Below are 17,784 nucleotides of genomic sequence, written 5' to 3'. Positions count from 1 at the left end.
TGTTTTACAATGCATAAAATAATGAAGAATTAAAATGCATGACAATAACGCAAAAGCCTAGAACAGAGAGAAGTGAAGATGTTCCATATTCCTAGCATTATTTGTGAATTGGTTAATATTAAGCAGTAATAATTCAAAAATTAACACCTTAATCCCAGACTGGGCAAGAAAAAAGAGAAATAGCATAAATTGCAATATCAAGAATCAAAGGACCAACACCAGTATAAAGACTACAGATATTTAAAAGATAGCATAAGAATATTAAGAAGGACTTCTTTCCAACACATTTAAAAATTCAGTTCAATCAAAACAAATCCTAGAAAAACTGATAGAGGAAGACATGGAAAACTAAAAATCTAAAAACTAATGGAGGGAAACAATAAAGTTATGAAAAATGTTTAACTAAAATGAAAGCAAAAATAGGGAGGAGAAATACAAACTGTAAAAAGTGTAAAAAGCAATGTTTATATAATATATATAAATCCCAGCATATCAGTAATTAAATTTACCCTAAATACACAAATTGAAAGTATCTAGCTGAATTAAAATTGAAACTATTTGCTTATTTTATAAGAGACACAACATAAATATAAGAACAAATAAAGGTTGATAGTAAGGGATTGGAAAAACTGTACCTTGCAAACTTGAACAAAATGAAGTTGATATAGGTATACTAATATAAAAGGAAAGTAGCCTTAAAGGCAAGAAACATAACTGACGATAAAGAAAAACGTTTCATATTAATGAAAGGGTCAATCATTCTGGAAGATACAAACATTTTAAGTTTGTTTACAACGAATAACATGTCAAATACATAAACTAAAAAATGACTTAACTAAAAAAGGACTAAATAAATGCACAACCATAATAGAAGACTTTAACAAACTCTCCCAGTAACTCACAGTAACTGGTAGAGCAAGCAGAGCAAAATATGAAAAAAAACTCAATTATGTTAATCCACATGATTAACAATGTTTATCTCATTGAAATATATGGAATGCTACACTTAACAATAATTTAATATATAAAATTTCAATTCTATCTGAATGTTTATTAAAACTTGCCATACTCTAGATTATAAAGTAAAATTACAAAGTAAATCCAAACATCAAGAATTGAAACTATTCAGACTATACCATTTGATTATAATAGAATTAAGCCACAGGTTGATAACCAAAGGAAAACGAGAAAAAGACTAAGATATCCAAAATGTTTGGAAACTAACACAATTGCTAGTAACCATGAATAAAACAAAAATTACCATAAAAATTAGAAAATAGTTATCTGAATATCAGTGAAAATATAGTTGGTAGAATGCAGCTAAAGTTGTAATTAGAGGAAAATGTATAGCTTTTAATACACTATTTGAAAAGAAGAAAAGTTAAAAACAATTATCTAGCTCAAAAAAAAATTGGAAAAGAGCTAAATACACTAAAAAGTAGAAGAAGAGAAATAATAAATGAGGGCAAACCTAAAAAGAAAACAAGAAAAATCAAAGAAGTAAAAATTGGCTCTTTGAAAAGTCATAGAAAATTGATAAACACCTAATAAAACTGGTCAAGAGAAAAAAGAGAAACGGCACAAATTACAATATCAAAAATCAGAGAAGCAATAACATTACAAATCTTATAGATATTTTAAAGGTAGCATAAGAACATTTAGAACTTTATTATAATACATTTGAAAATTCAAATCAATGAAAAAAAATTTTGAAAAACACAATTTAGCAAAACCAAATGCAGGAAGATGTGGTAAGCCTGAACAGTTCTCTATCAAAAAAGAAAATTATACATGTAAATAAAAACTTTCAAACGTAGACATTTCTAGCCCCTGATAGCTTCATCACCAAATTTTTCCATATATTTAAATTAGATTTAACACTAGTTTTACATAAAATCTTTCTGAAGGGAAAAAAAAAATAACGGGAATATTTCCCATCTAGTTTTATGAGGCCAGCATTACTTTAGTGCCAAAACTTGACATGACTGCAACAAGAAACATTATAGACCAATCTCCTTGATATGTATGAATAAACAAATTGTAAATAAAATTATAAATATATCGGCCAGTCATGGTGACTCACACCTGTAATCCTAGCACTTTAGGAGGCCGGCAGATCACGAGGTCAGGAGTTCGATACCAGCCTGGCCAACATGGTGAAACCCTGTCTCTACTGAAAATACAAAAATTAGCTGAGTGTGGTGGTGCATGCCTGTAAGCTACTCAGGAAGCTGAGACAGGAGAATCGCTTGAACCTTGGAGGCAGACATTGCAGCAAGCCAAGATCGTACCACTGCACTCCAGCCTGGATGACAGAGCGAGACTCCATCTCAAAAAGAATCAAATATATACATATATCTAGCAAGGGGATGCCATTTAAGTAAATTGTTTATAAAATTAAATGTTCTTAAAATCTAATAAAAAAGCAACTAAAAACCCTAGAGCAGCCATCACAATTAAATTTCAAATATTGCAAGTTTCCTCTCTGAAATAAGAGACAAGTAAAGGATTTCTCCTGTCCTCACTGGCATCCAACAATATATCAGACACACAGTGGCATAAGACAGGAAAATGAAATAAGTCATTAAAAAGGAAAACTGTCATTATTCACCACTCACTGGCTTATCTACAGAAAATACAAAAGAATATACAGTCAAATTACTAAAAATAAAAGTGAATTTGGACAATATCAAAATAATTAATTGCATTTCTATACATTAGAAACAATTCAAAAATGAAAACATTCTGAAGATACCATTTGCAATATTGTCAACTTAAGACTGATCTAACAAAAGATATATAATAACTCTATACAAAAATCTACAAAATATTATTGAGATAAATTAAAGGACACCTTACTAAACGAAAGGTTATATACCACATTCTTAGGCTAAAAGATCAATTCAGCAAATATGCCAGTTGTCCTCCAAATCAGGCTGTAAATTTGATGTAATTCCAAACAAAAGCTAATATTTTGTATTTGTGGAAATTAACAAGATGATTCTAAGATATATTTGGAAACACAGAGGGCCAGGAATAGACAAGACAACCATGAAGAAAATGAACAAACCTAAAGGGCTTAGACTTCCTGATATCCAGTTATTCTAAAGCCGCAGGAACTAAAATGTGTGAAATTGGCTTGAAGTCAAACAAATAGTCTAGAAAAACAGAATAGAGAGAACAGATATAGCCCCACAAATATACAATCACTTGATTTTTGACAAAAGTAACATTATACTGCAATGGGGGGGAAAGTGGATTTTTTAATAAATGTTTCTATATCACTTGTATACCCCATCAGAAAAAAAAAAGATTCTTCGCCTCCATTTCATGCCTTATAAAAAGAAATCAATCATATATAAATTGGAACTCTGTTTGAAAAATACAAAATAAACTTTTAAGAAGAAAAAGGAGAATATTTTCAAAACCTTGAGATAGACTCTTAATTTTTAAGCAGGATGAAAAAGCTCTTACTATAAAGAAAGCTATTGATTAACTAGGCTATATAAAAATGAAGAATTACTGTTCAGAAAGACCATAGAGTATGTGAAAAAGCACGGCACTGACTGGTTAATGATATTTTCAATAAACATATCCAACAAAGGACTTTGACCCAGAATATGTAAAGAACACCTATAAACCCCACATGACCCAGGCCTGGTCAATCAGAGCATTCTATCTCCTGGCCCCACCACGGATTGATTAAGAAATGCACATATAACCCAAATTGGGCAAATGAGACTTGATTTTAGGACAGCTTTTTGATGTAATTATCTGAAAAGAACAACAAAGTTCACCATTGAGATAACTTACTAGTAAACATAATCTTGGCATTGCTACCACACTGAAACGTCCTGCTTAATAATCAAGCAAAAATAGAGGAAGCCAGGCATGATGGCTCACACCTGTGGTCCCAACACTTTGGGGGGCCGAAGTGGGAGGATCGCTTGATCCCAGGGGTTCAAAACCAGCCTGGGCACCACACAAGACCCCATCTCTACAAAAAAAAATAATAATAATTAGCCAAGTATGGTGGTGCATGCCTATACACCCAGCTACTTGGGAGGTGGAGATGGAAGGATCGCTTGAGCCCAAGAGTTTGAGGCTGCAGTGAGGTAGGGTCATGTCACTGCACTCCAGCCTAAGCAACAGGGCAAGACTTTGTTTCAAAAAAAAAAAGAAGAAGAAGAAAATAAAGAAAAAAGAAAAAGATATAGGAAAGCAGAGAAGAAGGATAATGATGACAGAGGGAGAGAGAGAGAGAAATAATGAGTAGATTATTCACAGAGACTTACTGAATTGCAATGGCATATTTTTATTTATTTATTTATTTTTGGGGGGACAGAATTTTGCTCTTGTTGCCCAAGCTGGAGTGCAATGGCACAATCTCGGCTCATTGCAACCTCCACCTCCCTGGTTCAAGCAATTCTCCTGCCTCAGCCTCCAGAGTAGCTGGGATTATAGGGGCCTGCCACCATGACCAGCTAATTTTTTGTATTTTTAGTAGAGATGGGGTTTCACCATGTTGAACGGGCTGTTCTCAAACTCTGAACCTCAGGTGATCCACCTACCTCAGCCTCCCAAAGTGCTGGGACTAGAGGCAGGAGCCACTACGCCCAGCCTGGCATCTTTTGTGAGAACCCAAATATAATCACATACACTCTTGACTTTTCAACTTTGCAAGCCAACAAATTCCCACTTTTGCTTGAGGTGCTAAGTTGGGATTAGGTCACTTGTAACTAAAAGCCCCGACTGTTCAAATGTTCAGGGCTACTTCCGGCTTTAGCATTCTGTGACTTACACAATGCATTCCAAACTTTGCCAGCCAAGCATCCATTATGGCCTAAGAATAACAAGCAATATACTCAGGGGTTAAGTTCCTCCACCATCAACCTTGACATTTCCTTGAAGTCTCATATCTCATCTTAAAAAACAGAAAATCACGTGAATTTTCTAACCTATTCCATAATATTTTGTTTCTCTTAATTTGACTATTTCCACCAAATTGTCACGTAAAATCAATGGTGCAAGAAGCCCCTGGGCTCAAGCAATACTTTCACCTCAGCCCCACAAAGGTCTGAGCCTTCATGCCTGGCTTCCTCTATTTTTGCTTTGTTCTTAGGAAGGACCTAAGTGTGCAGGTGGCAGGTGACCCAGGCCATCTGTACATTACCATTTACAGTGCTCCCATCAGCATATCCCTATTTTAGAAGAACAGATTTAGGGAGGGGTTACAAACTCAAATCCCTATAAGGGTAAGGCAGATATGGTGAAATGGATCAGTTGTAAGACAAGATTGTACATAGGAAAGCCAGCACAAGCCCAGTCCAAGGTGGGCAGCTCCACTCAGTCACATGTTCTTTTAATCCCCATGCCGGTCAGACACATCTGTAAAGTCTGGACACAACCACCTCCTCGCCTCTGATGTTGGCCATACATTCTTGTATTTTCCACCTAACACGTGGGCAATACTTGCACTGTTGCTAACATCCATTCTCCAAATACCCAGCATTTTTCTTCTTATAAAACATTTTTCTTTCTAACAGGGATCAGGCATAGAAGCTTTGGCATATATTTATTCAGTGAAACTATATTATATATTCTAAAAATCAGATGGCTTTACCTATGCAATCTCTAGAAGAAAAATTACCCTTTTCCAATAGATACACCACATTTTATGTGACATTTTTAACAGCCTCAAAGTTTCAACCTCAACCAGCAATATTTGAATTGCTTTTCATTTAGCAAGTATGGAGAAGAGAATCATTTGGCAGCTACTTCTTAATACACGTCAGAAGCTGGGGGTCCTCCCATGAGAATCTGCTTTTCATAAAAGTAATTTTTTCCATTCATGCTGCTGACAGCATGCCCCTCCCAGATTCACAGTCACATGGCTGTCACTTTTGAGGCAGTACCGTACTCTGAAATTATAGGGTGCTTTAAAACAAATAGTATAGGCAAGCATTTGATCTGAACTATTAAAGAAAGGGAAAATTAATTTAAAACTGACACTAGTGACCTTTACAATCATGTGCTATGGCTCTTGTACAACATGCATTCAAAGGCTACTGTTTGTCTCATTTACTTGTAATAAAATGTCCTTTATGGGGAACAAGATCACATTGGTCAGGGAAGTCCACCGTTAAGTCAAGAAGAAGATATAATTGGGATATAGTGAAAGGATAAAGAGTTATCTCTTGTCACCCAGAAGTCCTTTAGAATTTTAGTTACAAATCATTTTAGAACAATAACAATAGTGATAATGATAATGATCTTGGTAACCTGACTGAGTACTTACTATCTGCAGAACACTGGCCTGAATGTGGCATGCACATTTTTTGCCTAATCCTCTCAAGCCTTTAAGGCAGGTATCGATAATATCCTAAGAGGAGACTGAGACTCACAGAAATGACTGTCAGCTCCTGTCAGTTTCAGAGCAGGGACTCTAGTCCACATCCTATAACAGGGACTACATTCTTAACCACACAATCATTCACTGCCTGTGGTTAAGTTGGAGGGTTTGCCTGTGCCAAAAGTTGGAGGGTTTTTAGGAGATCAACAACCCAATCTTCTACCCTGCACAATAAGGTCCATTTCCTCATTTTCCCCCCAGACCTAGTCATTTTCCAATCTTCCCTGGTTTAGTGATTGTCACAATGTCACCGATTTTCCATTGAGCTGCTCAGCCAGGAATTCAGGAAACGGTATTATTCATATTCTGCCTACTTGCCTACCAAAATTCAACCCCTCTCAGAGACCTGTTGATTATACTTCTTCAAGAGCAATTCTATTAACATACATCCTTCCATCTTCACCACTGCCAGTCTTGTCCAAGCCACCATCATTTCTTCAAATACAGAAGCTTTCTTCACCTTCCAGTCTGGGCCATGTCCAGTTTGCTCTACTGAATGCACCTCGCCTGCCTCCCTCCACCTCCCATTAATTACTACTCCTCTCCCAGCTTGTCTCTCTCACCTCCCCTCTTCCTCTCTGTGCTTTACACACATGGACTTTTGGGTTATCGGACACTATAAGGTCCCTCTAATCACACCTTTGGCTCATGGTTCCTTCTGCTCAGAAGTCTCTTCCTCTTTACCTGTTTAACTCCTATTCTCCCTTAAAATCTCTGCTCATTACCACTGCCTCAGGGAAGCTGAGACAGAGAAGCTGAGGGATGACTGAGACCAGATCAATCTTCTGACGTAAAACCACTTACCTCTCCATTGAAATACTTGTCACAATTTACATCTGTAGCCCCATGACTACTAGGTCATATATTTGGGCTAATTAGAAGGAAATTTTGTCTGAATGATTGAAATTCCCAAATTAACAGACAACCAGATGCCATATGCTAAAATGGCAATGGCGCATACCTCAAGGTCAGGGAGCTGAGTTGAATCCTGACTCTGCTTACCGCTATTAACACTCTACTTATACTCACCTTTAGCTGAGTGACCTTTTCACATAGTAAGACTTGAAAGTCCAAATTACTCCCCTATCCATGGGCCACAAAAGGGATGTTGTGTTAGCATACATGAAAACATTAATTTACCACGATATTTAAAAGTTCAGAAACATCTTTTTTCTGAGTGTAGAAAAAATTAACCTCAATGGCTGAATCAGCACAAATTTCACCTTAATCGTAATTTTGCTGTTACCTTGCCCTATCCCTCAATATAACAGATTTCTTCCCAACAGTAGCTAAAGCATCAAAGTGGCTCAAGTGTGTGGAAGCAGGAAATTGTCATTATGCCACTGGCAAGAAAAAAAAAAAACACTAGAATTGGCTTAATTACCAAAACTCTGGTGGAAAGCAGAAAAGTGATTTTCAATGACAATTGACATCAATGCAGTGGCTGTTAAGACAGAGGGCAGGGAAGCTAAAACCTTATGGTTCTAACTGCAAAAGCTAGAGATATGGGCAATCAGCAGTAGATTGAAAAATTGAACCATTCTGGAAAATATTCAAAGGCTTGGAGGAGGAGTCACAATCTATAAATAAAAGCAGTGGTTAAAGTGATAATTAGATTGGTGAGAAAAACATAGTGGGAAATTGAATAGACTCCTTTCACTGGCAATGACATCTTCAAGACATATTTGCAATCCACAAAATGTACAGAAAAATAAAATGACTACTTCCTCTGATATGATAAATTGGAGCCAGGCAAATTGGCTACATGGCTCCCAACCCTCTTCCTTTTTTCACAGAAAGCAAAAAAATGAGGGTGGACTAGACTTCCTTTGTGTTAAGTGGGGAAAGAAAATGCTGATCACAATGAAAGCCTTTGACAACAGACCCAACACCATTAAAACAGACAAGCTATTACTGCAAGAAAACTGAAATCTATGAAAAGGATTTTTTTTTACTATTAAGCCAATAAGACTGGCATTTAATAGGCCCATATTTGCAAACATAGATGAATATATTTCATTTTAACCTATTTGGAGCTTTGAATTTAATAAAATTTAATAAAATCTCATTAATTTTAAGAGAGGTTAGAAAATTAACAAAATAAGCTGGTATTTGAGTTTCTTGCTTCAGATTATCCAATATTTTATTGAAGAGCAACAGGCTATCCAAGCAGCTGTAAGGTGCATCTGACTTTAACTAATCCACCACTGCCTTAATCAGTTTTGCTATGAAATAATCCTGAGACGCCAGAGACATTGGTAAACAGGTACAGAGGGTATCCAGTGTAACCTGACCAAGCATAATATATTCTTCTTATAAATTGAATTCTGAACCATGTGGCTAAATTCCAACAGTGGAAAAAATGCAAGCATGAGTTACAGAAAAAGCAAGAGGCAAAAACACAACTTGGAGGAAGGAGACAGTCCTTCCTCCTTGGTCCTTTACAGGACCAAGTTCTGTAAAGTCAAACAAACACTAACAACAGCAATATCCAGGAGGTATTTCCATTTGGTGGCTGAGTAACATGGTTTAGCTTTGTGTCCCCATCCAAATCTCACCTCAAATTGTAATCCCCTGGTGTTAAGGGAGGAACCTGGTAGGAAGTGACTGAATTACGTCGGTGGTTTCCCCCATGCTCTTCTCACGATAGCGAGTGAATTCTCACAAGATCTGATGGTTTTATAAATGGTAGTTTTTCCTGTGCTTTCACACACTTCTCCTTCCCGCCACCTTGTAAGGAAGGTGCCTTGCTTTCCCTTCACCTTCTGCCGTGATTGTAAGTTTCCTGAGGCCTCCTAAGTCATGTTGAACTGTGAGTCAATTAAACCTCTACTTTATAAGTGACCCGCTCTTGGGCAGGTCTTTTTAGCAGTATGAAAACAAATTAATACACTGAGTTTGTTTTTGTTTTTCTGTACAATAAGTTCTTTTGGAGTGGAGAAGCAAGAAAGGAGGAAACACTGAAGATGACTGGAAGTTTTCAGCCCCACACAACCACCCAAAAGAGAAGATAATTGTGCATCATCTTCAAACATCTCTCCTCAGACAGTCAAGGAAATAATTCTACTAAACTTTCGGTTGGGCAGTACAGTGTGGGTGATCCCAACTTTGGGCTCTGGGTCAGACCATTGGGATAAAGATCTCAACTTTATCACAGACCAGCTGTGGGGTCTTGGGTAAGTTACGTAGATGTTCAAGGTCTCAGGTTGTGCCTCCTTCAAATGCAGGTGACGGCAGCTCCCATCACATAAGGGAGGCGAGGATTAAATTAGTTTGGGTGGAAGCTCATGTGTCCATGGTCCAGATGTGAGTTATTTGTGTGAGAGAGGAGATTCTATCCAAGAGGATGCTTTTGAGGAGAATCAAAACCTCGGTGGAAAGAGGATGGAAATGAAATTCTCCTTTCCTAAGTGCCAAAGGAAGCCGTACGTGGTAATGCAGAAATAGAAATGCAATTACTGCCCTCAAAGAAACTGCTGGTGACAGGGACCTCTAGCAACTAAGGTGCTGGTCTGTATGGTAATCTCCAGAAGAAACCCATCAGCAGTCATGAGCAAAAAGAGCCTACTTTAAAACTCTGCCAAGTCCAGAAAGCACTGACACCAGCTCGTGGCATTTCCAGTCAAGTAAACACTTTTATGTCCTTCTTTCTTCTCCTTCTTAACCCAGTTCAGCTCCGGAGAGGACAGAAACAGTGACCAGTAGAGTGAGGTAAGATACAGAGAAGTCAGCCACCTCCCTTTTATGACAACAAGCTGCCCTGTATGTTTGAAGCCCAAGAAATCATGTCCAAAGTTTTGGTAATTGCACAGCCTTCCATATTTTAATTACCAATGTGCAACTGTGTTTTGCAACTTACAGAGAGTACAGGGCCAGCCTTCTGCTACTGAATAGGTACCAGAAACTCAATGGGGCCTTCCAGAATATTCAACTCGAGGCAATAACAGACCAGCCGCACTGAGTAAACATAGAGAAAATAGAAGACAAAAATAGTCACTTTAGGATGACATCACACAAATTGTGCTCATTTAACCTAGTGCTTAAATGTCTTAAGTTTCATGGTAATAGTTAAAAAGAATTATTTCTATTAGGCAAATTACTGAGTTCCAGGGACTGACTGCGGTTAACAGTTTATATGCGACGCCCCACTTAACCGTCACAACAGATGAGGTAGGCACTGTTATTGTTCCCACTTTACACACAAGAAAAACTGATAATTCACCTAAGGTCATGAGAGTTAATGACAGAGTGGGGATTTCAAGCCATTATGCCAATTCTTTGCTTCTCCTCCTTGGTTGGGATGGCTTAAAGAATAAAAATAATAATGATCCTTTATTTAGGGCTTACTCTGTGATTTGCATGAATTAGCTCAACAAGAGACCCCTATATCACCCAAACTATACTGATGCAAAGCAAGAGAGAGAAAGTCAGTAGCACAAGCAGTGGAGGCTAAACTGCGATTTGAACCCAGGCAGGTTAGCTCCAGAGACCATGCTCCTAACCAGCGTGATCTACTGCAAATGTCAAATGGGACCATTATTATTATAGCTTGGCCATATAGAAAGGTCAGTGCTTGGCCTGACCTAAAATAACAGAGAGGGCATGTTAGGCAAAGGCAAGAGCCAGGGCCCAGGGGCAGGACTGAACATGGTACATCCTAGGAGCCACAAGCCCAGGAATTGCTCTCACTGAGGAACTCATTCACAGGGGCAGCCAGGGAAGTGAATCAAGTGGAGAATAAACAATAAATCCATGAAACAACTGTTCGCACTTGTGCGCCCGCTTGCCTCCTAGGACACTCTCATCACTCACGTTAAGAAGAAATGGAGCAATAACCAACCTGGGGACCTCGGAATGAAAACAGTGGAAATGGACTCCTCCTCTGATGATGCCAGTGCCATAAATCCACAGTGCGCCAAGATGCCAAGCCAGCTCTGGCACAGAGGTGCCATACATCTTCCTCTGACCCATCAGGAATGTTTCCCTCTTGTAAACAGCAGTGGGTGTTGTTGTTATTATTGCTTTTTTTTTTTTTTTACCTTCCTGTGTCTCTTCCTGGCTTTATGGAGTGAATTAAAAGCAAGTGAGCTTGATGGAAAAAAGAATTTGTATTCATCTCTGAAGACGAATCAGGATTTAAGTGTGCCTGCTCTGAGAAGCTCAAGAAAACTGGATTTTGTTCAGAATGTCTGAAAAGTGGTCTGTAGCACAGTAAATGTTTTCTCCTGCAAGAGACACTTTTAAGGTTAGACAGTTTAGATTCCTCAGGGTCTGGCACACTCCAAGCATGAAGTGAACAATTAGTAAATGTTAGTTCAATGCTAATTGGTTGGTTGATGAAATGAATGAATGAAATGATTCGTACAAAGGAGAGAATATGCGCTTCAAGATCAGACTTATTAGCCTTGGATCCTACTCAGCCACCAACTTCCTGTGTGACTTGGCCAAGCCACTTGGCCTCTCTGAGCCTGTTAATTCATTTGTAAAAAAGAGGTAATGACAGGTACAGTGATGGACTTCCATTTTCTGTTTAACTTTGTTTTCTTCCAGCCTCCATTGATCTTACTCTATGTAACACCTGATTTTGGTTTGGTAACCCACCTTTCTCCCATCCTCAGTAGCATGGTGATTTGGGTGGATCCAACCCCACCTGCAGTCCCAGGAGTACACTTGTATTTTTAGCCTAGCCCAACCCGTGTTGCATTCCTGCAGAGAGAAGGACTGCATCAGTCAGGCCAATCACAGAGTCAGGGTGGCTTTTCCACAAAAACAGAACCAGTAGGGTGGGTGTGTGTGCAGAGAGAGAGAAAGAGAGAGAGAGGTAGAGAGATTTACGACTTTGGCTCACATGATATGGGGGCAGGTAAGTCCAAAATCCATGGGGTAAACTGACAGGCTGGAGAATCAGGCAAGATTTGATTTGCAGTCATGAGTCCAAAATCTGCAGGGCCAGGTAGAAAGCTGGAAACTCAAGGAAGGTTTCTATATTGCAGTCTTGAGGTAAAACTTCTTCTTCTTTTTCTTCTCCTTCTCCTTCTTCTCCTCCTTTCTCCCTCTTATTCCTTTTCCTCTCCACCTCTTCCTCTTCCTCCTCCTCCTCCTCCTCGTTCTTCAAAGACCCTCCTTCTTTGCTCTTAAGGCCATTAACTGATTAGATGAGGCCCACTCATACTGTGAAGGGTACGCTGCTCTACTCACGATCTGCTGATTTCGATGTTAATCACATATTTAAAAACACCTTCCCAGCAACACCTAGACTGGTGTTTGAACAAACAAATGGACACCAGTGCCCAGTCAAGCTGACATCACATTAGCCATGAGAGCAGTCAGTAAGATTCAGTCCTAGTACTTGTTTGAGCTGTAAGAGAAGCCGACTTTCTCCGTCCTGCTATACCTAAGCCTGAAAGGATGTGAAGATAGAAAACCCAGGGCAGGAAGTAGGAGACTGAGAGGGGAACCATAAGGTGAGGCACTGAATTGTTGCAAACTCAGGAGCCAGTGTACCCATGCAGAGCTGAGAGCTGTCCCAGATCAAATGGCCAACATTCCTGGAGATAGGTGAGGCTAACTACACCTGAGACGGTGTAGAAAAGATGTCAGATACACCTGGGAAGTACTTTTTATTATCCAGATTTTGCAGAAAAAAAATGTTTTTTAGTATGTATATGTGCATATGAGTCACCATACTTTTTAAAATATCAAACTGTGTAAAAAGAAATATTGAAAAATCAGTCGCCTACCCATGTGGATCCCCAATATACCTGGCCCAACCTAGCAATCAAACATTATTTCTAATTTCTCACCCCCCCTCCAGAACTCTCTCATAAGCAAACACCATGTTTGTCTATTTCTCTCCCTATGCAAATAGAAACAAACTATACATAGCATGCTTCTTCTTACTTATTTTCCCTTAAAATGTTCCCCAGAAGTTATTCTATATTGGCATATTGGACGTCTACACAATTTTTTTCCAGCAGTGCTACATATTTCTTTTCTTTTTTTTTTTTTTTTTTTTTGAGATAGAGTCTCGTCTGTTGCCCAGGCTGGAGTATATTTCTTTTCTTTTCTTTTTTTTAAGACAGAGTCTTCCTCTGTTGCCCGGGCTGGAGTGCAGTGGCACAATCTCAGCTCACTGCAACTTCTGTCCCCAGGTTCAAGCAATTCTCCTGCCTCAGCCTCCCGAGTAGCTGGGATTAAAAGCGCTTGCCACCACATTCAGCTAATTTTTGTATTTTTAGTAGAGACAGGGCTTTATCATGGTAGCCAGGCTGGTCTCCAACTCCTGACTTCAGGTAATTCACTCACCTTGCCCTCCCTGGGATTACTGGCATAAGCCACCATGCCCGGCCTTGTATAAACTACATTTTATACACACACACACACACACACACACACACACACACACACTTTGGCGTGCTTTCTGCTGTATCCCCAGTGCTCAGAGCTGTCGTAGACAGCACACAACAAATGGCTGCTGAATAAATGAGCGATTACTAAATCCCGACAAAGTTACAGAGATGTGAAGGATATTGGCAGATTTCAAGTAAAGCAGAAGTTTAGAGAAACAAATAGAATGCATAAGGAGGACAGGAAACGCTAATCTAAGGTGGTATCGATTTCAACATGAGTCACTCACTTATGTGAGAGACTAATGTGCGTGAGTCAACAGAGAACTCCCACCTACATTTCAGGGGAACATTGTGGACACCCAACGCTTTTCAGGGAGGAAGCACTATGAGAAGAGACATGAATTAAAATGAAGAGACATGGATAAATAGTAACCATGAGAAAAAGCATCCTGTAATGAGGGCATGCATATTGAGGATATTCGGTTATATTTTGTTAGTAAAAATAGAATATATTGAATCAGTAGAATGAGACGAACATGATTCAGTCAGCAAGAACATGAGGTCTCAGTCTCCAAGATATGTAGAAACTTAGAAATGATACAAAGACAAAGATTTTAGACTTTAAACATTCTAGAGGCCATGAGAGAAAAGAAGATGGAACAAGGAAAGAACTGAAGAACATTTGTGCAAGTGTTCGAGCCTCAGATGAAAGGGAATGTGTTGCGTGTGCGCATCTAAGAATATACTGAGTGTCTGACCATGTTTTCTCCCAGAGTCATGACCATGAGGACCTCGAAAGTGTGATACAGGCCTCGATTAATTTGGAAAGTTTATTTGGCCAAGGTCGAGGACACAGGCCCATGACACAGACTCAGGAGGTCCTGATGACATGTGCCCAAGGTGGTTAGAGCACAGTTTGGTTTTATACATTTTAGGGAGACAGGAGACATCAATCAACACATGTAAGATGAACATTGATTCAGTCTGGAAAGGCAGGACAACTCAAAGTCGGGAGGGAGCCTCCAGGTTATAGGTAAATAAGAGACAAATGGCAGCATTCTTCTGAGTTTCTGATTTGCCTCTTCAGAGGAGACAATCAGATGTGCATTTATTTCAGTGAACAGAAGGGTAACTTCAAATAGAATGGGAGGCAGTTTGCTCTAAGCAGTTTCCAGGTTGAATTTTCCCTTTAGCTTAATGATTTTGGGGGCCCAAGATACCTGCCTTTCACAGTTATAGCCAGTGTGACTGAACCAAACATTTGAGGACTGAGATTGTGTCTCCCACGCCATGTTCCTACATCACTGTGTTAGGAAAACTCCAGGCTGAAACAAGATACGGGAATCAAAAAGAGGAAGCAGCCATCAGTACTAAGGTTGCAAGACAACCAAAGACCAGATCCCTGGTCTGAGAGGAGGAGGCTAACTTCTTCGGCAAAATACCACTGCTGGACCCAAAGCTGAGCTTCACCAAGTGTGCATGGCCCTGCAGAAACCAGACTTCAAACCAGGACATCTAACTCATTTTTCACACTGGTCAAAAAACACAGGACTAAGACCGTATCAGGAGTTCCAAGATAAATGGTCTATGCCATTATGGAATTTGATCTGGTGGAGGGACATAACAAAAAGAAAGTGGATTCACAGTCACAGCAGAGAAAAGCATGGGCGAAAAGGACAGAAGGGAGGGCAAGTAATGCTGCTTAGAGGGTCTGCAGATCCACGGTGCTATCAGGGCTGGGTTTTGAAGAATAAGTAGGAGTTTGCCATTAGCAAAGAGGAGGAAGAGCATTCAGAAAAAAGGAAGAACATGTGCACAGACAAAAGTTGTGAGCAATTGTAAGATATCTGGAGACCAGTCAAGAAATTCAGGGGCAAGTGATTATGAGATGCACGAGGTAGGGACGGAGTGACTTTTCCAAAACAGCAGGATGTGGGGTACCTGGAATGGTAAAGGTCTTAGATGTTGTGCTAAGGGGTCTGGAGTTCATTTTGTACTTAACAGGCCAACAAGTGGGTAGGTGAGATGCTCGAATTGACATAGGAAGAGATTTTCCTACTAAACCATATAACAAGCCCTGATGTTTTCTAATGATAGAATCAGTGTCCCTTCAACCACAGAGCATTCTGCAGTCACATGCTGCCTTTTTTATGGGAGGGCAAGAGGCAGGCAACAGCTGCTCATCCTGCAGACACATGCCAACAACACTTATTGTCCAAATCCATTCTCTAGAATCCTCAGTATTGATGTCCTGTAAGCTGGGGGCCCTTAGCAAACCATCCTCCGACACATCAAACAGACAGCATCGCCAAGGTCTTCATAGAATAACAGAATGAAATGCACTTCTGCTCCTGGAACCCTTGATGGATCAATCTGCCAGTTCACGAACTATACATAAACGTGGTAAGTGCGACAGCAGCTCAGTCACCAAGGCCCCTGCATAAATAACACTCTATTTAGTCAATGCTAAAAGAGAAATCCCTGAGATGTATAATCTTGCAGAAGAAAAATAACAAAGCCACCAGACACCATGCTACGAGCTCAGGCGTTGTAAAGCAAAGGTGTCTGTGTCCCTGAAAATGTAGTGCTACCAGAGACAGGGACAGTGGGTGAGGAGTGCTTTGTCTGCAAACAGACTGCTGTCAGCCAGTTGGCCCATCAAGATTCTGAAGGTGAAACCACACAACTTATAGATCAGGTAGGCACTGCATGTAGAAGAGGTGGTCTGGTCATGTGCGGTGGCTCACACCTGTAATCTCAGCACTTTGAGAGGCCAAGGCAGGAGGATCACCTGAGGTCAGAAGTTCGAGACCAGCCTGACCAACATAGAGAAACCCCATCTCTACTAAAAATACAAAATTAGCCCGGCATGGTGGCATATAGCTGTCATCCTAGCTACTCAGGAGGCTGAGGCAGAAAAATCATTTGAACCCAGGAGACAGAGGTTGTGGCGAGCTGAGATCACACCATTGTACTCCAGCCTGGGCAACAAGAGTGAAACTCAGTCTCAAAAGAAGAAGAAGAAGAAGAAGTGGTCCAATATAATCATAATGAATACTGACACAGTGCCTACTGTATGCCACGCACACTTGGCAATTCCTACACATTGCATTATTTCATCCACATAGTGGCGTAGAAACTATTATTATCCTCACTTTACTCAGAAGGAAAGTGAAGTACAGACATATTAAGTAACTTGTCCAAGGTCACACAGCTCATAAGCAACTGAGTCTGAATTAAAACCCAGGCAGTCTGGCCTTAGGGTTCATGGTCTAAACCACCATTGCTGTAGCAAGGGAAGAGACTGCTTTCGAAGGCAGAAGACTTGAGTTTGAATCTTACTTGCTGCAACCCTTGGGCTGTAAGTCTTGGGATAGTTGCTTAATCTTCTGAACCTTGGTTTTACCAACCATAAGATGAAAAGAATAGTAACGCTTATCTCAGGTAAGTTGAACCGACTGAGAAAGTCACTATCTCAGTTGAACCAACGGAGAAAGTGCCTGGCACATAGGCAGCTGGTCCATGTTTGCTAAATCCCAAACTGTGAAGCCGTCCAAAGAGCTCTCACAACTAATTCCAGCAAGTCTCTGGTGATGTTGCTTTGGTCACTGAGATACTTGAGATTCATCAAGGGTTTAAGCAGCCTGGTTTAAAGGGACAGGTCACTGTATGTTGAAGTCAGCACAAAATCTCTTTTGCACAGGGGCATACAGAGTGGTATAAAGGACACTGGAGACTTAGAAGAGAGGAGGATGGCAGGGAGTGAAGAATGAAAAATTACTTATTGGGCACAATGTGCACTATTCGGTGAAAAGTACATAGAAAGCCCAGACTCTACCTCTACATAATTCATGCATGACACCAAAAACCACTTTTATCCCTCAAGCTACTGAATTTTTTTAAGTCTGTTTTCCTGCACGGCCAGCATTTCAAGATATTTTCCCTTTGTCAATTTGAAAGTGTCTCCCCATTGATAAATAATTTCCTATTTTCAAATTCAGCAACACTCATCCAACCTTTATT

The 17,784-nt window shown here is 39.7% G+C and overlaps 1 protein-coding gene across 8 annotated transcripts in view; it reads right to left on the bottom strand.

Annotated features, from left to right (window-relative positions):
- The window catches only part of HS3ST4 (heparan sulfate-glucosamine 3-sulfotransferase 4), a 900,746-nt gene that overhangs the window by 336,920 nt on the left and 546,042 nt on the right, over positions 1–17,784 (bottom strand). The gene's annotated exons all lie outside the window — the stretch shown is intronic.

The sequence above is a fragment of the Callithrix jacchus genome, chromosome 12, assembly GCF_049354715.1.
Source record: "Callithrix jacchus isolate 240 chromosome 12, calJac240_pri, whole genome shotgun sequence".
In the NCBI taxonomy this organism is placed as follows: domain Eukaryota; kingdom Metazoa; phylum Chordata; class Mammalia; order Primates; family Cebidae; genus Callithrix; species Callithrix jacchus.
This window is presented reverse-complemented; position numbering and strand designations above follow the sequence as displayed.